The sequence below is a fragment of the Spermophilus citellus genome (assembly GCF_964194105.1).
Source record: "Spermophilus citellus genome assembly, chromosome: 3".
Lineage (NCBI taxonomy): Eukaryota > Metazoa > Chordata > Mammalia > Rodentia > Sciuridae > Spermophilus > Spermophilus citellus.
The window spans coordinates 53,437,006-53,449,120 of NC_138184.1; the positions used below are offsets into that span (position 1 = coordinate 53,437,006).

Sequence of the window (12,115 nt, forward strand, 5' to 3'; positions counted from 1 at the left end):
CTGTTAAGGCACACCAGGCTTGCTTTGGGTGGTGTTCTTACGGAGCAGCTTATAGAGCAGCTTATACCCACAGTATTGCATCCCCCCTTGACCCAGGGCCAGAACATTCAAAGACTAAGGAATGAAGAAACAAATATTTACCAGCGACTGCACACCAAAGAGTGCAAAGATAGCTTAAAAACATGATTAGTTATACTTCAAAGGAGAAGCTGTGGTGCACAGAAGAAATTTCTTTTAAGAGAAGGCACATTAGGGTACAGAGTGATTCTGGTGCTTGCTGAGATAATTATACCAGGAGGCAAGATCTATTCTGGACTATTATCTCCTGACCCCTATTCTAAACCTCTGTCCTCTCCAGCAGCCAAAGGCACTATGTTGCAGAAATAAGTGGAATATCCAGGAGCTTTCTCTAGGTAGAACATCGTGATTAAAATTTTAATGTTAAGTTTTGTTTTAGAGAAATAACAGAAATACATAATGAACTTCTGAGGGGAACCGATTTTATTTTGAAAGGTGGGTAGACATTCTGAAAATGTACAGTGAGCTTCATCTACAACTAACAGATGTCCCATATTATTAAGCCATTTATGATTTAATCAGACTGATGATTATTCAGAGTCTAAAAAGGCATTTGACTGTCATATATATTTAAAAAGAACAAAATTTTTTAAAAAGTGAAACACTTCTATATTTAAAAAAAAAGTCCACAGGGCCTCCTAATCACTATAAAGTAACCACGTTACAATGCTATTACGATGACTTGACTTAGGATTTCTTGACTTTATGATGGTATGAAAGCGTATCCATATAACCACCATTTCTCACTTTCAGTGTAGTTTTAAATACATTACATGAAATCAATACTTTCTTATAAAATAGGATTTATGATCTCATGAAAATAGAAGGGCCATTAGTAGAGTGGGGGGAGGGAGGACAGAAGGGAAAGGGGAAGAAGTGGGGAGTGAGGTTGATCAGATTATGATATGTGCATGTATGACTATTTCAAAATGCATTCCAATTATATATGTCCAATTAAAAAATAAATAAATACATAGAAGGAAGACCAATACAATAGAGGAAGAGGCTGGGGGAGGGAGGTGAGGAGGGTCAGAGGAAGTACTGGTATGTATTTATGAATACGTCAAACTGAACCCCACTATTATATATAACTATAATGCACTATTATGTATAACTATGATACATTTTTATTTTACTTAAGATAAAAACATTTTATAAAAAGACATTTGAGGGTAAATCAAAAAAAAGTTGTCTGTTCATACAAAAGAAACCATCTTCATGCATTCTGTAAGCCATACAAGGCAACATATTTACATTTTTGATCTGAGTTATAACAAAAAGAATGTAAGTTTAATCATTTCTCAGTAGCAAACTAATATTAACTGTTACACCATCAATAACCTTTCAGTTCCTTTTTCTATTTGAATTCATGGCATACATACGTCCACACATGTATATGCAAACATATGTATGTGTCTCTGTATATATGTACAGATGTTGCTCAATTTATGATGGGGTTACGCCCCAATAAGTCCATTGTAAGCTAAAAATATCCAAAGCTGAAAATATCCTGTAATAAATGAAGTTCATATACCTAACCTATTGAATGCCATAGTTGAGGCTAGCCTGTCTTAAATGCACTTAGAATGCATATTTGCCTACAGTAGGGCAAAATCACTCAACACAAAGTCTATTGTAAAAGAGAACACTGAATATTTCATGTCACTTATAGAATACTTGCTAAATGAAAAAAAAAACAGGGTGGTTGTGTGGGTTGGCTTACACACTACTGTAAGCTGAAAAATTGTTAAGTCAAACCATTGTAAGGAGGGGTTGTCTGTGTGAACACACATACAATATATATTAATATTTGTTTAATTTCCAGATACCAGAAGGAGAAAAGAAACACTCCTGGACTTGTTTTCTGTTCCTTTCTTTTTTCCCTTTTTCCCTGTTGTTTTAAGAAAGCATGCTGCTGCCTGGAGCTAAGCAGGAACGGGGCCTCATAAAACCACAATCTTGCAATTGCTGGTCTCACCAGAATATCAAGCGCTTTAACCCATCACACTATTGGTAGAACTTGGGACCCAGGGGAAATGCACTCAGCTCAGCTGGGCAGGCCAGATTTCCATAAGGGGGAGTAGTGGGGAGAGAAAGGAGGGGGAAACTGATTCTTTAGCTCATAATCAGGAAATTCACATCAACAGTAAACTAGGAAAAGAGGCATTTGTTAAATCTGAGTTCATTTTTCAAGAGAAGAGAAGGGAGGCCTTCATCCACAGGGCATCTGATTCTTAAAAAGATAATTATCCTTCTTTGGCAGGGTTGCTTTATTATCATGGGTCAATGAACCGTTTAGAAATGAAGAATTTCCTTTCATTTCCTTTTAGCAGATTGCTAGCCTCCACTCCCTCTCTGAGTTACTTTTTCTTTGTTAAAAGGGACTCAAAGCCATCTTCCTCCTCCCTGCTTTCCTTCACACCCTCTCTTAGTCCCTGACTGCACCAAACCACAGCCAGATGACAACCAGGCAAGCTTCCAACAATAGCCATAATTGCTGGGTTAGGCTCTGTCCCTGCACAGCAACCAGGTGGAGGAAGGGACAACATTTTACTTAAAACAATTGCTACTGTGAAAACTGGTGATTCTAATGTCAACTTAGTAATATCAGAAATAACCAAATTTTTTTTTCTTTAATGCCATACACACACACACAAAAAAAAACTTTTTTATTTCTACTTGCCTGATGTGAAGACCTGGCTTGATATAAAGTTAGTGGCTCAAGATATTTTAAGAATTAAGTAAAAGTAGCTGAATTTGCCACATGCTTTGTCCTTGGTTTACCCATCCCAGAGTCATATCATATTCACATTTATTACTTTCATTGACCATTAATAGTAGTCCTTTGTGTCACCAAAAAAAAAAAAAAAAAATTCAACAGCCTCAATGCACTTTCATTTAGGTGAATACTCTGCACCAACAATTTTGTACAACATTGTCCTGACACATATATTCCTTACAATCTAACCCTTTGTTAAGAGTCACCTTATTTGCAAATAATACACACTTTTATGTGCAAATGATAATTACATGAAATAAAAAGAACTTCAGGGGTGTTTATTTGACATGTGTTACTGTTGATTGATCATCATCTTTGTCTGGTTGGTGCCCAGAGAATGGGCAAGTAGACAACTCAACATGGAAGTGACCACAATAGGTAGGCTCCTCAGGACTCGCCCACAGGGGTTACATTGGTCTAGAGTCACTCAGAGTCAGGCTCTGGAGCTCATGCAAGCATCTGAGCTGGCCAGCAGCAGACACAGTATCCAACACCCTCCCGGGGGCCCAATGAGGAGGAGTCTCAAAAAGCAAGGATCAACCATCTTCTCTCAGACGCTTTAAACCCAGAGCAGAAAAGAGCCTGTGCCTTTACCTTGCCTCAGGCCCCCTCCTGCCTGCTGCCCACCTGCCTCCCAAACCTCCCCATTATCCTGCTTTCCTTTGCACACTTTGCACCTGCCATATCTGCCTTCTTTCTGTTCCTCAAACACACTAGGTTCCTTCCTAGTTTGGAATCCTTTGTTGGCGCTGATTTCTCTGTCCAGAATTCCATTCCTTTTTATTCAGATTCCAATTCCAATGACACTCCTCAGAGAAATAGTCTATGATCACAATTTAAATGACTCCCCCGTTACTCGCTCATACAATCCTCTGATAACGCTTCCCAGAGCCATGCTGCTAGTTTGGGGTTGGCAATTACATAGTCAAATGAGCCATCTCCACAAGAGGACACACTTCGTCTTTTTTTTTTCTTTTTAATTCTTTCATCAGTGCCTAGAACACCAGACACACGTAGGAATACTTACTACTGGAAGAGTGAATAAATGATAAACCAAGTGCTCCTATCAGCCACCTCTGAATACTAAGACCCCAACAATACTGAGATATGAATTTTCCATCACACACAAAATTGGAATAATCTGAAATTTTTCTTTCTAATTCAAAGATGTTTATCCTTAACATGTGACTGGTTAGAACGAATGCTGGATATGAACTGAGAGATCTAAATTTATTTTTAATGTAAACTAATCTCATATGAGCTTAAAGGAGGTGTAAATATAAAGGCAAAATTCTTTCTTAAGATGCTTTTATAATGAAAAAGAAGTGACTTTGAGAAGTGTTTCTGTTCAGAGTCTCAGATAAACTATTTATGTAAATGTTGCCTTATACTGTGACTAAGGAATGTAGTTAGCTTACTTATTTTATGTATTTATTTACTTATTTATTCATTTACTTTTGGTACTGGGGATTGAACCCAGGGCACATAAACACTGAGCCAAGCCCCCAGCCCTTTTTCATATTTTTATTTAGCAACAGGATCTCGCTGAGTTGCTCAGGACCTCACTAAGTTGCTGAGGCTGGCTTTAAACTCCTCCTGCCTCCCTAGCCTCTGAGATTACAGGTGTATGCCACCAGACAGACCCAGCTCAACTTATTTATTTAATGAACATTGGGCATCAGGTGTATGTGGGCACCTTTAGGCTCTGAAAGTAATAAAAGAGACTAAGAGGTTGCTCCTTTCTTCTCAGTCCAGGAGATGTTTCTGTACAATGGGTAGCACACAGGTATGCAGAGAAGGGTGCAGCAGAGCAGAGAGGAGCACCCCATGCAGTGGAGGCCTGCGGCCTCTAGAAAGCAAAGGGTAGCCACAGGGAAGCTCTGAGCGGAACAGATTACCCTGCAGGTAGCTGAAACTACAAACAGATCATGGAAGACTTACAGCAGGTCGGAGAACTTTTTCTGTGAAGGAAAAGATGGTAAATCTTTTGGGTTTCATGGGTTATATGCCTAAGTAGCCACAGTAGCAAATACAAAACCTAATAAGCGTGGTACATTCCAGTAAACCCTCATTCACAGAAAGAGGAAGCAGGCTAGTTAGTTCATAGGCCTCATAGTGCCAACACCTGGTTTGGAGGGATCACATTTGAAAGAGGTAATGAAAGGAAATTGGAAATATGAGGGAGCCTATTCTCTTATCCCAAGCTGAAGACTGTGATGCTATCTTAAAATGGCATCCTGAACCCAAAACATTATACTATCCTTGAAATTTTTAGTTTCTAAGAAAAAGACCCATGCCAGGCAGCCCATTTTAATGACCCTGTGGAGCACTTCTGATGCTTTTCAGAATTAATCATAACAACCAGAAAACATGCTGTGGTGTTGACATCACACAGATAAATCACAAGTATTTCTCTCCAACACAAATGCAAGAATTTCTGTCATCTCTAGTTGGAAAAACAAAACATATGATCTTCAAATGCATTAGAGCAAAGCAGTGTGCTACTCACAGATTTACCTAAGAATAAAAGTATTTCTCAATATATGTGCATAAACTTTTAGAAGAAAACAGTATTGCCTGAAGATGGTGGGCATCATTTGCTACATTTTGCTTCTAGAGAAACAACACAGAAAAAGCAAATTAATTTTGAAGAACAACAGACAGTTCTTGTAATTCTGCTGCCACTGTTTATATGCCAATTGTTTTAAGATAATATCACAGATGCAGTATAATTTAATTTGGAGACTCTTAAGCCTTGTTAATGGGTAAATCCTGTATTATACACAGGCTAGCAAGACACACATTAGGTTCTATTTGCATAAGGTTAATGCCTCTGTTAAGATTTCTTAGCTGAAATGCACATAACCATCAAAGAACCAAACTAAACTGAATTTCGTATATGTTCATACATGTTTATCTGGTATTCATATATAAAGAGGTAACCAAGATGAGATCTGGTCTCTTTCAATGTTCTAAAGTAAGGATTTCCATTTAGCAGATACATTTTTAAAGGAAAAGAAGAGTAGTAGTTACAATTTAGTTCTGTCCATTGAAAAAAAAAATTCTTATTTCAGAGGAAAAACAAAGACGACCTCTTAAGAGCAAATGAGATTTAAGCTGAATTTTACAAATGAGAGAGTAATTCAACCAGTGAGGTGGGCATCAGCCTCCTCATCCATTCAACCCACAACTTGAGCCTCTTCTCAGGCCAGGGTTTGTGCTAGGGACTTAGGAAGCCAAGATGAATAGGATAGAGCAGTTGACCTTGAAGAGTTCACACTCTAATGTCCCAAACTGTCATGCAGTGCAAACAGATCATTACAGTACAGACAGGAGTGATACAGATAGAAATCAGTTTAGAAAACTGTGGGAGCACAGAGGAGGACGGATCTAACTCAATCTTAGGGTATTAGATAAACTTCTTTGTCTCATTTTGTATTTCAGTTTTCTAAAGTAGGAACAATTTCTCCAAATTTGGACCAAAGCCCATCCTTAAAAATGGTCTTGCTACTTAAGAATGGTCTCAAACCAAGTTGCTGGGCAGTTGTCCCATAGCTGAAATCACTGTTTCATTTATGCATGTGCATTTATTTCCTGAATCTTCACAACAAACCCATAAAATATTATTATAACCCTCACTATGCAGATGAGACAATGACAGCATAAAGTAAGAAACTTGCCAGAGTAGAACACCCAAAGTGAGATTAAAACCAGAACTCACCTCAAGTCTGATTCGAAGGCCTACAATGTGAATGATAGTGATGGCACACTTTTTATAGCTTTCATGCCTGAGTCTTTGCCTTGACTCTTATTAAAAGTATGCCTTGTGTTCCCAGATCCTTCTGTTCATAGAAGAGACCAGAGGATTTGTGAAATATGAAGATGCAGAGGAAAACCACTAAAGGTTTGAGGAATACCTCGCCTTGGATAAAGAAAGCAGGTGATATGTACCTTCCCTCAGTGCACTGAGGCCTCAGGGCAGGGCACCAAGCATGCCCTCATCCTTGCAGAGGACCACACGAATAAGAAAAATCTCATGCACCAGGGGTTGAGTTGGAGACAGTAAGAAGGGACACAGACTCCACATTTTGACCCTTTCCCTCCTTGACATTGGGTTTCTTCAAGGTAACTTTGGCTCTTAGTTGCCAGACTCCTGAGGAGGATTAGATACTGTAATCAAGGCCATCGGATCAGGTTGTAAGACACAGTGAACCCCTTTGCATCTTGGACAGTCTAGTGATTGAGAATCATTGACTTTCTCACATCATCATTTACATCACCAGAGACTGACCACAAAGATCACTCCCATCCTACACATCTGTAGGTAATATGACTCTGACCCTCTTCTTATCAAGAGTAGCTGCCCATTTACCCTCCCCTTGAATCTGGGCTGGCTCTGAAATTTCCATGGAGGAAGAGCCATTGTTTGGTTCTCTAGTTAAAACTTCAGAGACCTTGCAATTTGTGATTTTTGCCTTCTTGGAACTCTGAGACCTACACACTATGAGAAAGCCTAGCTAGCCTACAGGCAAGTAAGACACAACATGGAAAAACACAGAGTATCTGAGCTGATGCCCAGCACCCAGATCCCTTGGCCCCAGACAGCCATTGACTGACTTCAAATTCCTGTCTCTATTATCGATTACTACATGAAACACTGCCCCCATACAGATCAAAACAATGCTGCAGTGTTCAGCTATCATGAGTCTGTGCATGGTTTTTGCTGTGGGTCTTACCTGGGCTCATTTATGAAACTGTTTTTTCAGCTGGAAGGCAGGCTGAATCCACAGGGCCCTTCACTGTACCTGCTGTTTCATCTCAGATAGATGGAGAATCTCTAGAATTTTCCACTATTGGTCAAAGAAAATCACAAGCCAACCCAGGTTTAAGGTAGGGAAATTAATTCCATCTCCTAATGGGAGCAGAAAAGTCACATTGAAAAGGAGTATGGACAGAGTAGGCATTTTGCATGGGGGTCATTATGATAATGATCTACCATGGTTGGTAACTCTGAAAAAAGTTTCTGGGCACTTTGTAAAAATGAACAGGTGCCCAGGGCGTCTTAACTGTCCTATTAAGTATATGAAGCCACGACAATTTAGAGTTGAGATAAATCTTGAACATTATCTACACCACTATTATAATTATTTGATGAAAATAATAGGATTAGAAATGTTAATTTGCTCAAAGTCACATAGTTAGGAGCACAAATGGAATTGAAACAGAAGCTGTTCAGTTTCCCAGACCAAAGCTCTTTCTATTGCACACAAGAGACCAAAATGCTACTTCAGATATTGTCTTCCCATGCTAAACTGTGGCAGACATCAATGAGCAATAACGGAATTCTCTCCTTGAATTGGCAGAGTCCCAGAGTTCTTGTCAACAGCAAGCTCTGGGCAGTCACCACCAATCAGAGTGGGCATGGAACGTGCCTGTGGCCTCCTCTACTGACCCACAGAAACAATCACATAGGCCTGGCAGAGTCATGAACAAAATGAAACACTGCAAATGAGAATCTCTGCCCGATGACATCAAATTTCCATTATGTTGTTGCATTTTTTATTCAAAATAAATTTGATAAGTTTAAAATTTGTTCGAGGATAATTGATGATTTAAAAAAAAAATTTAAAGCATTTCCAGAACAAATATGAACTATTTAAATTCAAAGTCGTGACAGAAATGGAAATGTACTGATTCAGATGATTGATTAAATATGACAGAATCACTCTCAGAATCACTCAGACTTGCCCACATTTATTTTTCTACATCTGATCTATTCTAGGGACTCAGAACACAAAAGTCACCAAAATAAATCAAATCATCAAAATATCATTGATTTTGATGAGGCTTATTAGCATGTGTATATATGAATATGGAGTGAAGCAGTATCAAATAATGAGAATTAGTCATTCTTCTGAACTAATGAAAAAAATAACATATTTATTTCTATTCCAGATCTGTACGCAGTTTAATGACAAGAAATTTTCTAGTTTGTATTACAGACTTTTGCAGACCTTGTATAATTCTTCATTTGTTCTAATAAACTCAGTAGTCCTTGCAATTTGGGGTGGGCGTAACCAGGGATTGAACTCAGAGGCACTTAACCACTGAGCCACATCCCCAGCCCTTTTTATTTTTTATTTTGAGGCAGGGTCTCACTGAGTTGCTTAGTGTCTCGCTTTTGCTGAGGCTGGCTTCCAACTCTGAATCCTCCTGCCTCAGCCTCCCCAGCCACTGGGATTGCAGGCATGCACCAATGTGCCCAGCACAAATAACCCTAATGTCACTTCAAAAAAACAACAGAATGAACTGTGAGCTCTTTTTTGAAGAGAAGATTCTATTTATTTTATTTAAATAGCACCGTAACAGAACTTTGGATCAAAGTAGGTAGCATCCCCAAAAGTAATCTCTTCTTTACATTGCGGGCATTTGAGTGAATTTTTACTAGAGAAAAAGTAGAAATACTAGCCAAAGAATTGAGAAATACAATTCTTATAAAGCATTTTAACATACCTATTTTAGAAACTCAATGAGAGATTTATCATCCATACGCTTAAATGGCATGGATGTAATTTGAAGTACATTTGATTTCTAGAACATGATAAATTCCAGAACAATAATTAGGATAATGATAGTACTCTGCTTATAGTTGGATCTCAGGCAAGTATCTCATAAATTTCTACTATTTTATATATATATTTTTCCTGGGGAATCCTTAACAGCAAAGATAGGGGCTACTTCTTGGTCATCCGGGAGAAGACAAGCTACCCTTGAAATTTCTGCACTGATTTGGATGCCCGAAGGAGACAATCACATTCACAGAAATAGACAGGGGGGCTCCCAAAGAAAATAAATGACATAGCAGTGTGTAGCATGGTAGTGTTCTGGTAGAGTCTCTGGTTTGAATTTCACATATTTTTGTTCACTTTTTCATGGCAAAGGAATCCTGTATTGTTTGACGTACTAGCATCACATCTAGGAAAACTGGGCTTATATCAAACTACACAGGTGCAGAAGAAGTAAACCCAAAGGAAAGGAAACAACCTATATAATCTTTGTTGCCTACAATATCCTAGTGATAATCGGCAACACTAGGTAGGTAATATCACTCCCTTCATTTCTCCAGATTTAGAAGTTGAGGCCAAAAAGGTTTAACTACACGTCCAAGGTCAAATACCGTGGAAGTGAAAATCCTGGCTGGGGTCATGCAGTATAATTGCCCAAGGTGTTTCGGTGCCTCCCAAGCAATAAAAGTCTTTGTGAATAAATTGCAGTGTTTCCTACAGTGATATGGCAGGAAATTAGTTCCATGAGATATTATTAGATATTCTACAGGAAAAAAAATATTCTACAGGAAAAAAAATAAACCTCTAACAGTCAAAAAAGGAGAAACGCTGAATGCAATTGAAATAAGAGAACTATTATTTCACTACTCATCAGAATATTTAATATGCTGATGTGCATCCTGACTTTCCAAAAGAAAATACACTAAGCAGTATTACTCAAATGTGTATAATTATAAAGATATTTTATTACTGTCATCATCATCATCATTATTTGAAGAACACTGTCTAGGATAAATGCTCCAGAGCTCCAGAGGATCTTCTGTGAATCCTGAACCTACAACAGAGGTACCTAAAGAAGTTTTCTTTTTTTTTTTAAACAAAAGTTGAGTAAATAGCTTGTAACTCACATAGGCAAAGAGAGAGAGAGAGAGAGAGAGAGAGAGAGAGAGAGAGAGGAGACACATTATGATACACGAAATATGTAAGAAGTTGACCATTACAATATAGCACATAGGATACCACAGTCATTAGTGCTGTGTGCCAAATACTTCAGGTTATTATTGCCACATCTGGGCACAGGATCAGATTCTGCCTTCTAAATCCTCGTGGTTATGTGAACCTTAAGGAATTCATCATTTTGTCAAGCAAAAATGATGGATACCACTTCCAGGCCAGAGTCCCTAACTACCAGGATGAGACCCCAAAGCTTACTTTCTTTCTCTAAGAGAAGCAGCGATGTTGTGTCATGGTGGCTGCCCTGGCAATCTAAGTTTGGGAGGGGGGGCCCTCTGGTCATCCCAGTCACAGTGACTAGAGCAAGTTTATTACTAACTAGGTTTTACCTCTTTTGCTGAATGTCAACCAAACTAGGATTGCTTAGAATCAGCATGGTAAAGAGGTTTCTGAGGCCCTGATAGGGATCAGGAGGGAAGAAGAGAGGAATTCATTAGTTTTGGCTGCCATGAGGGAGGGAAGAATATTAGCATTTGTGCCAAGTATCTGCCATTCTTCAATTATAAAGCAATAAAACTATTTTTTTCAAGGACTCCCTCTCCCCCTTTTTTTAATGATGTAGAAAGAAGTCATTTCTGGGTCTTGCAATGTCTCTGGATAACCATTATGAAAATCTATTATTATTGTTATTGTCCTAGAGATAGACAGAGGTGTCTGGGATTTAGATAATTCTGGTTAGGAGAGTACTGAAAAGGAAAATTAACTGTCACTCAAAAGTGTCTGTCCATGATGTATAAACACAGGAATGGGAACACACTAATAAGAAAATGTTATGAAAATACTCTTGGGAGTTAAGACTTGGAGCTGTGTTGCAATAACAGAAGTAAAACACACTTAGCAGCTGAAAAAATATTTAAGAATCATCCCCATTGAGGAATTTTATAACTACAGATAATATGCTGTAGTACAAAAATAATCTTAAAACCTCTGCAAAAACATTTTTAGTCTAGAATAGATCAGAAAGTAAGGCTAAAGATTCGTAATTCATTGGAGATCATCTAGGAAAATACATGCAACATAAATAATTCCCTAGCAATACTGTGTACATACTTCAACTTCACCACTGTAAATAAAAAGAGGATGTCTTAAGCTTCTATGTTCACAGGGTGGCCAGAGTGAACTGGGGCCCAGACTCACAAGAGAACTAGGACTCGTTCAAGGGTAAACTTCATCAGGTTCTAAAAAGCACAAGGATTCCAACTTTCAGTTTGCTCATTTAGGTTTGCTTTAGGTAACTCTTGGATCTTCAACAAGACCATGGAGCAACACAGACATTACACTTCAGAGACCATGTGAAGACAGAGTAGCCAAACTATCAATATGGGAGAAGAAAAATAGAAAATGAAAAGCCAAAAGAAAAGAAGAAGTTTAAAAGGCAGGGGTGGGTGAATATATCCAACAGATACAATGTTCTTGGAAGACAAGAAAGGTCCCTCACAGACACTCAACTAACATTTTT

At 38.4% G+C, this 12,115-nt stretch overlaps 1 protein-coding gene across 8 annotated transcripts in view; it reads right to left on the reverse strand.

The window, feature by feature from the left end:
* FHIT (fragile histidine triad diadenosine triphosphatase) overlaps window positions 1-12,115 on the reverse strand; it is a 1,488,252-nt gene that overhangs the window by 296,433 nt on the left and 1,179,704 nt on the right. The window lies entirely within an intron of this gene.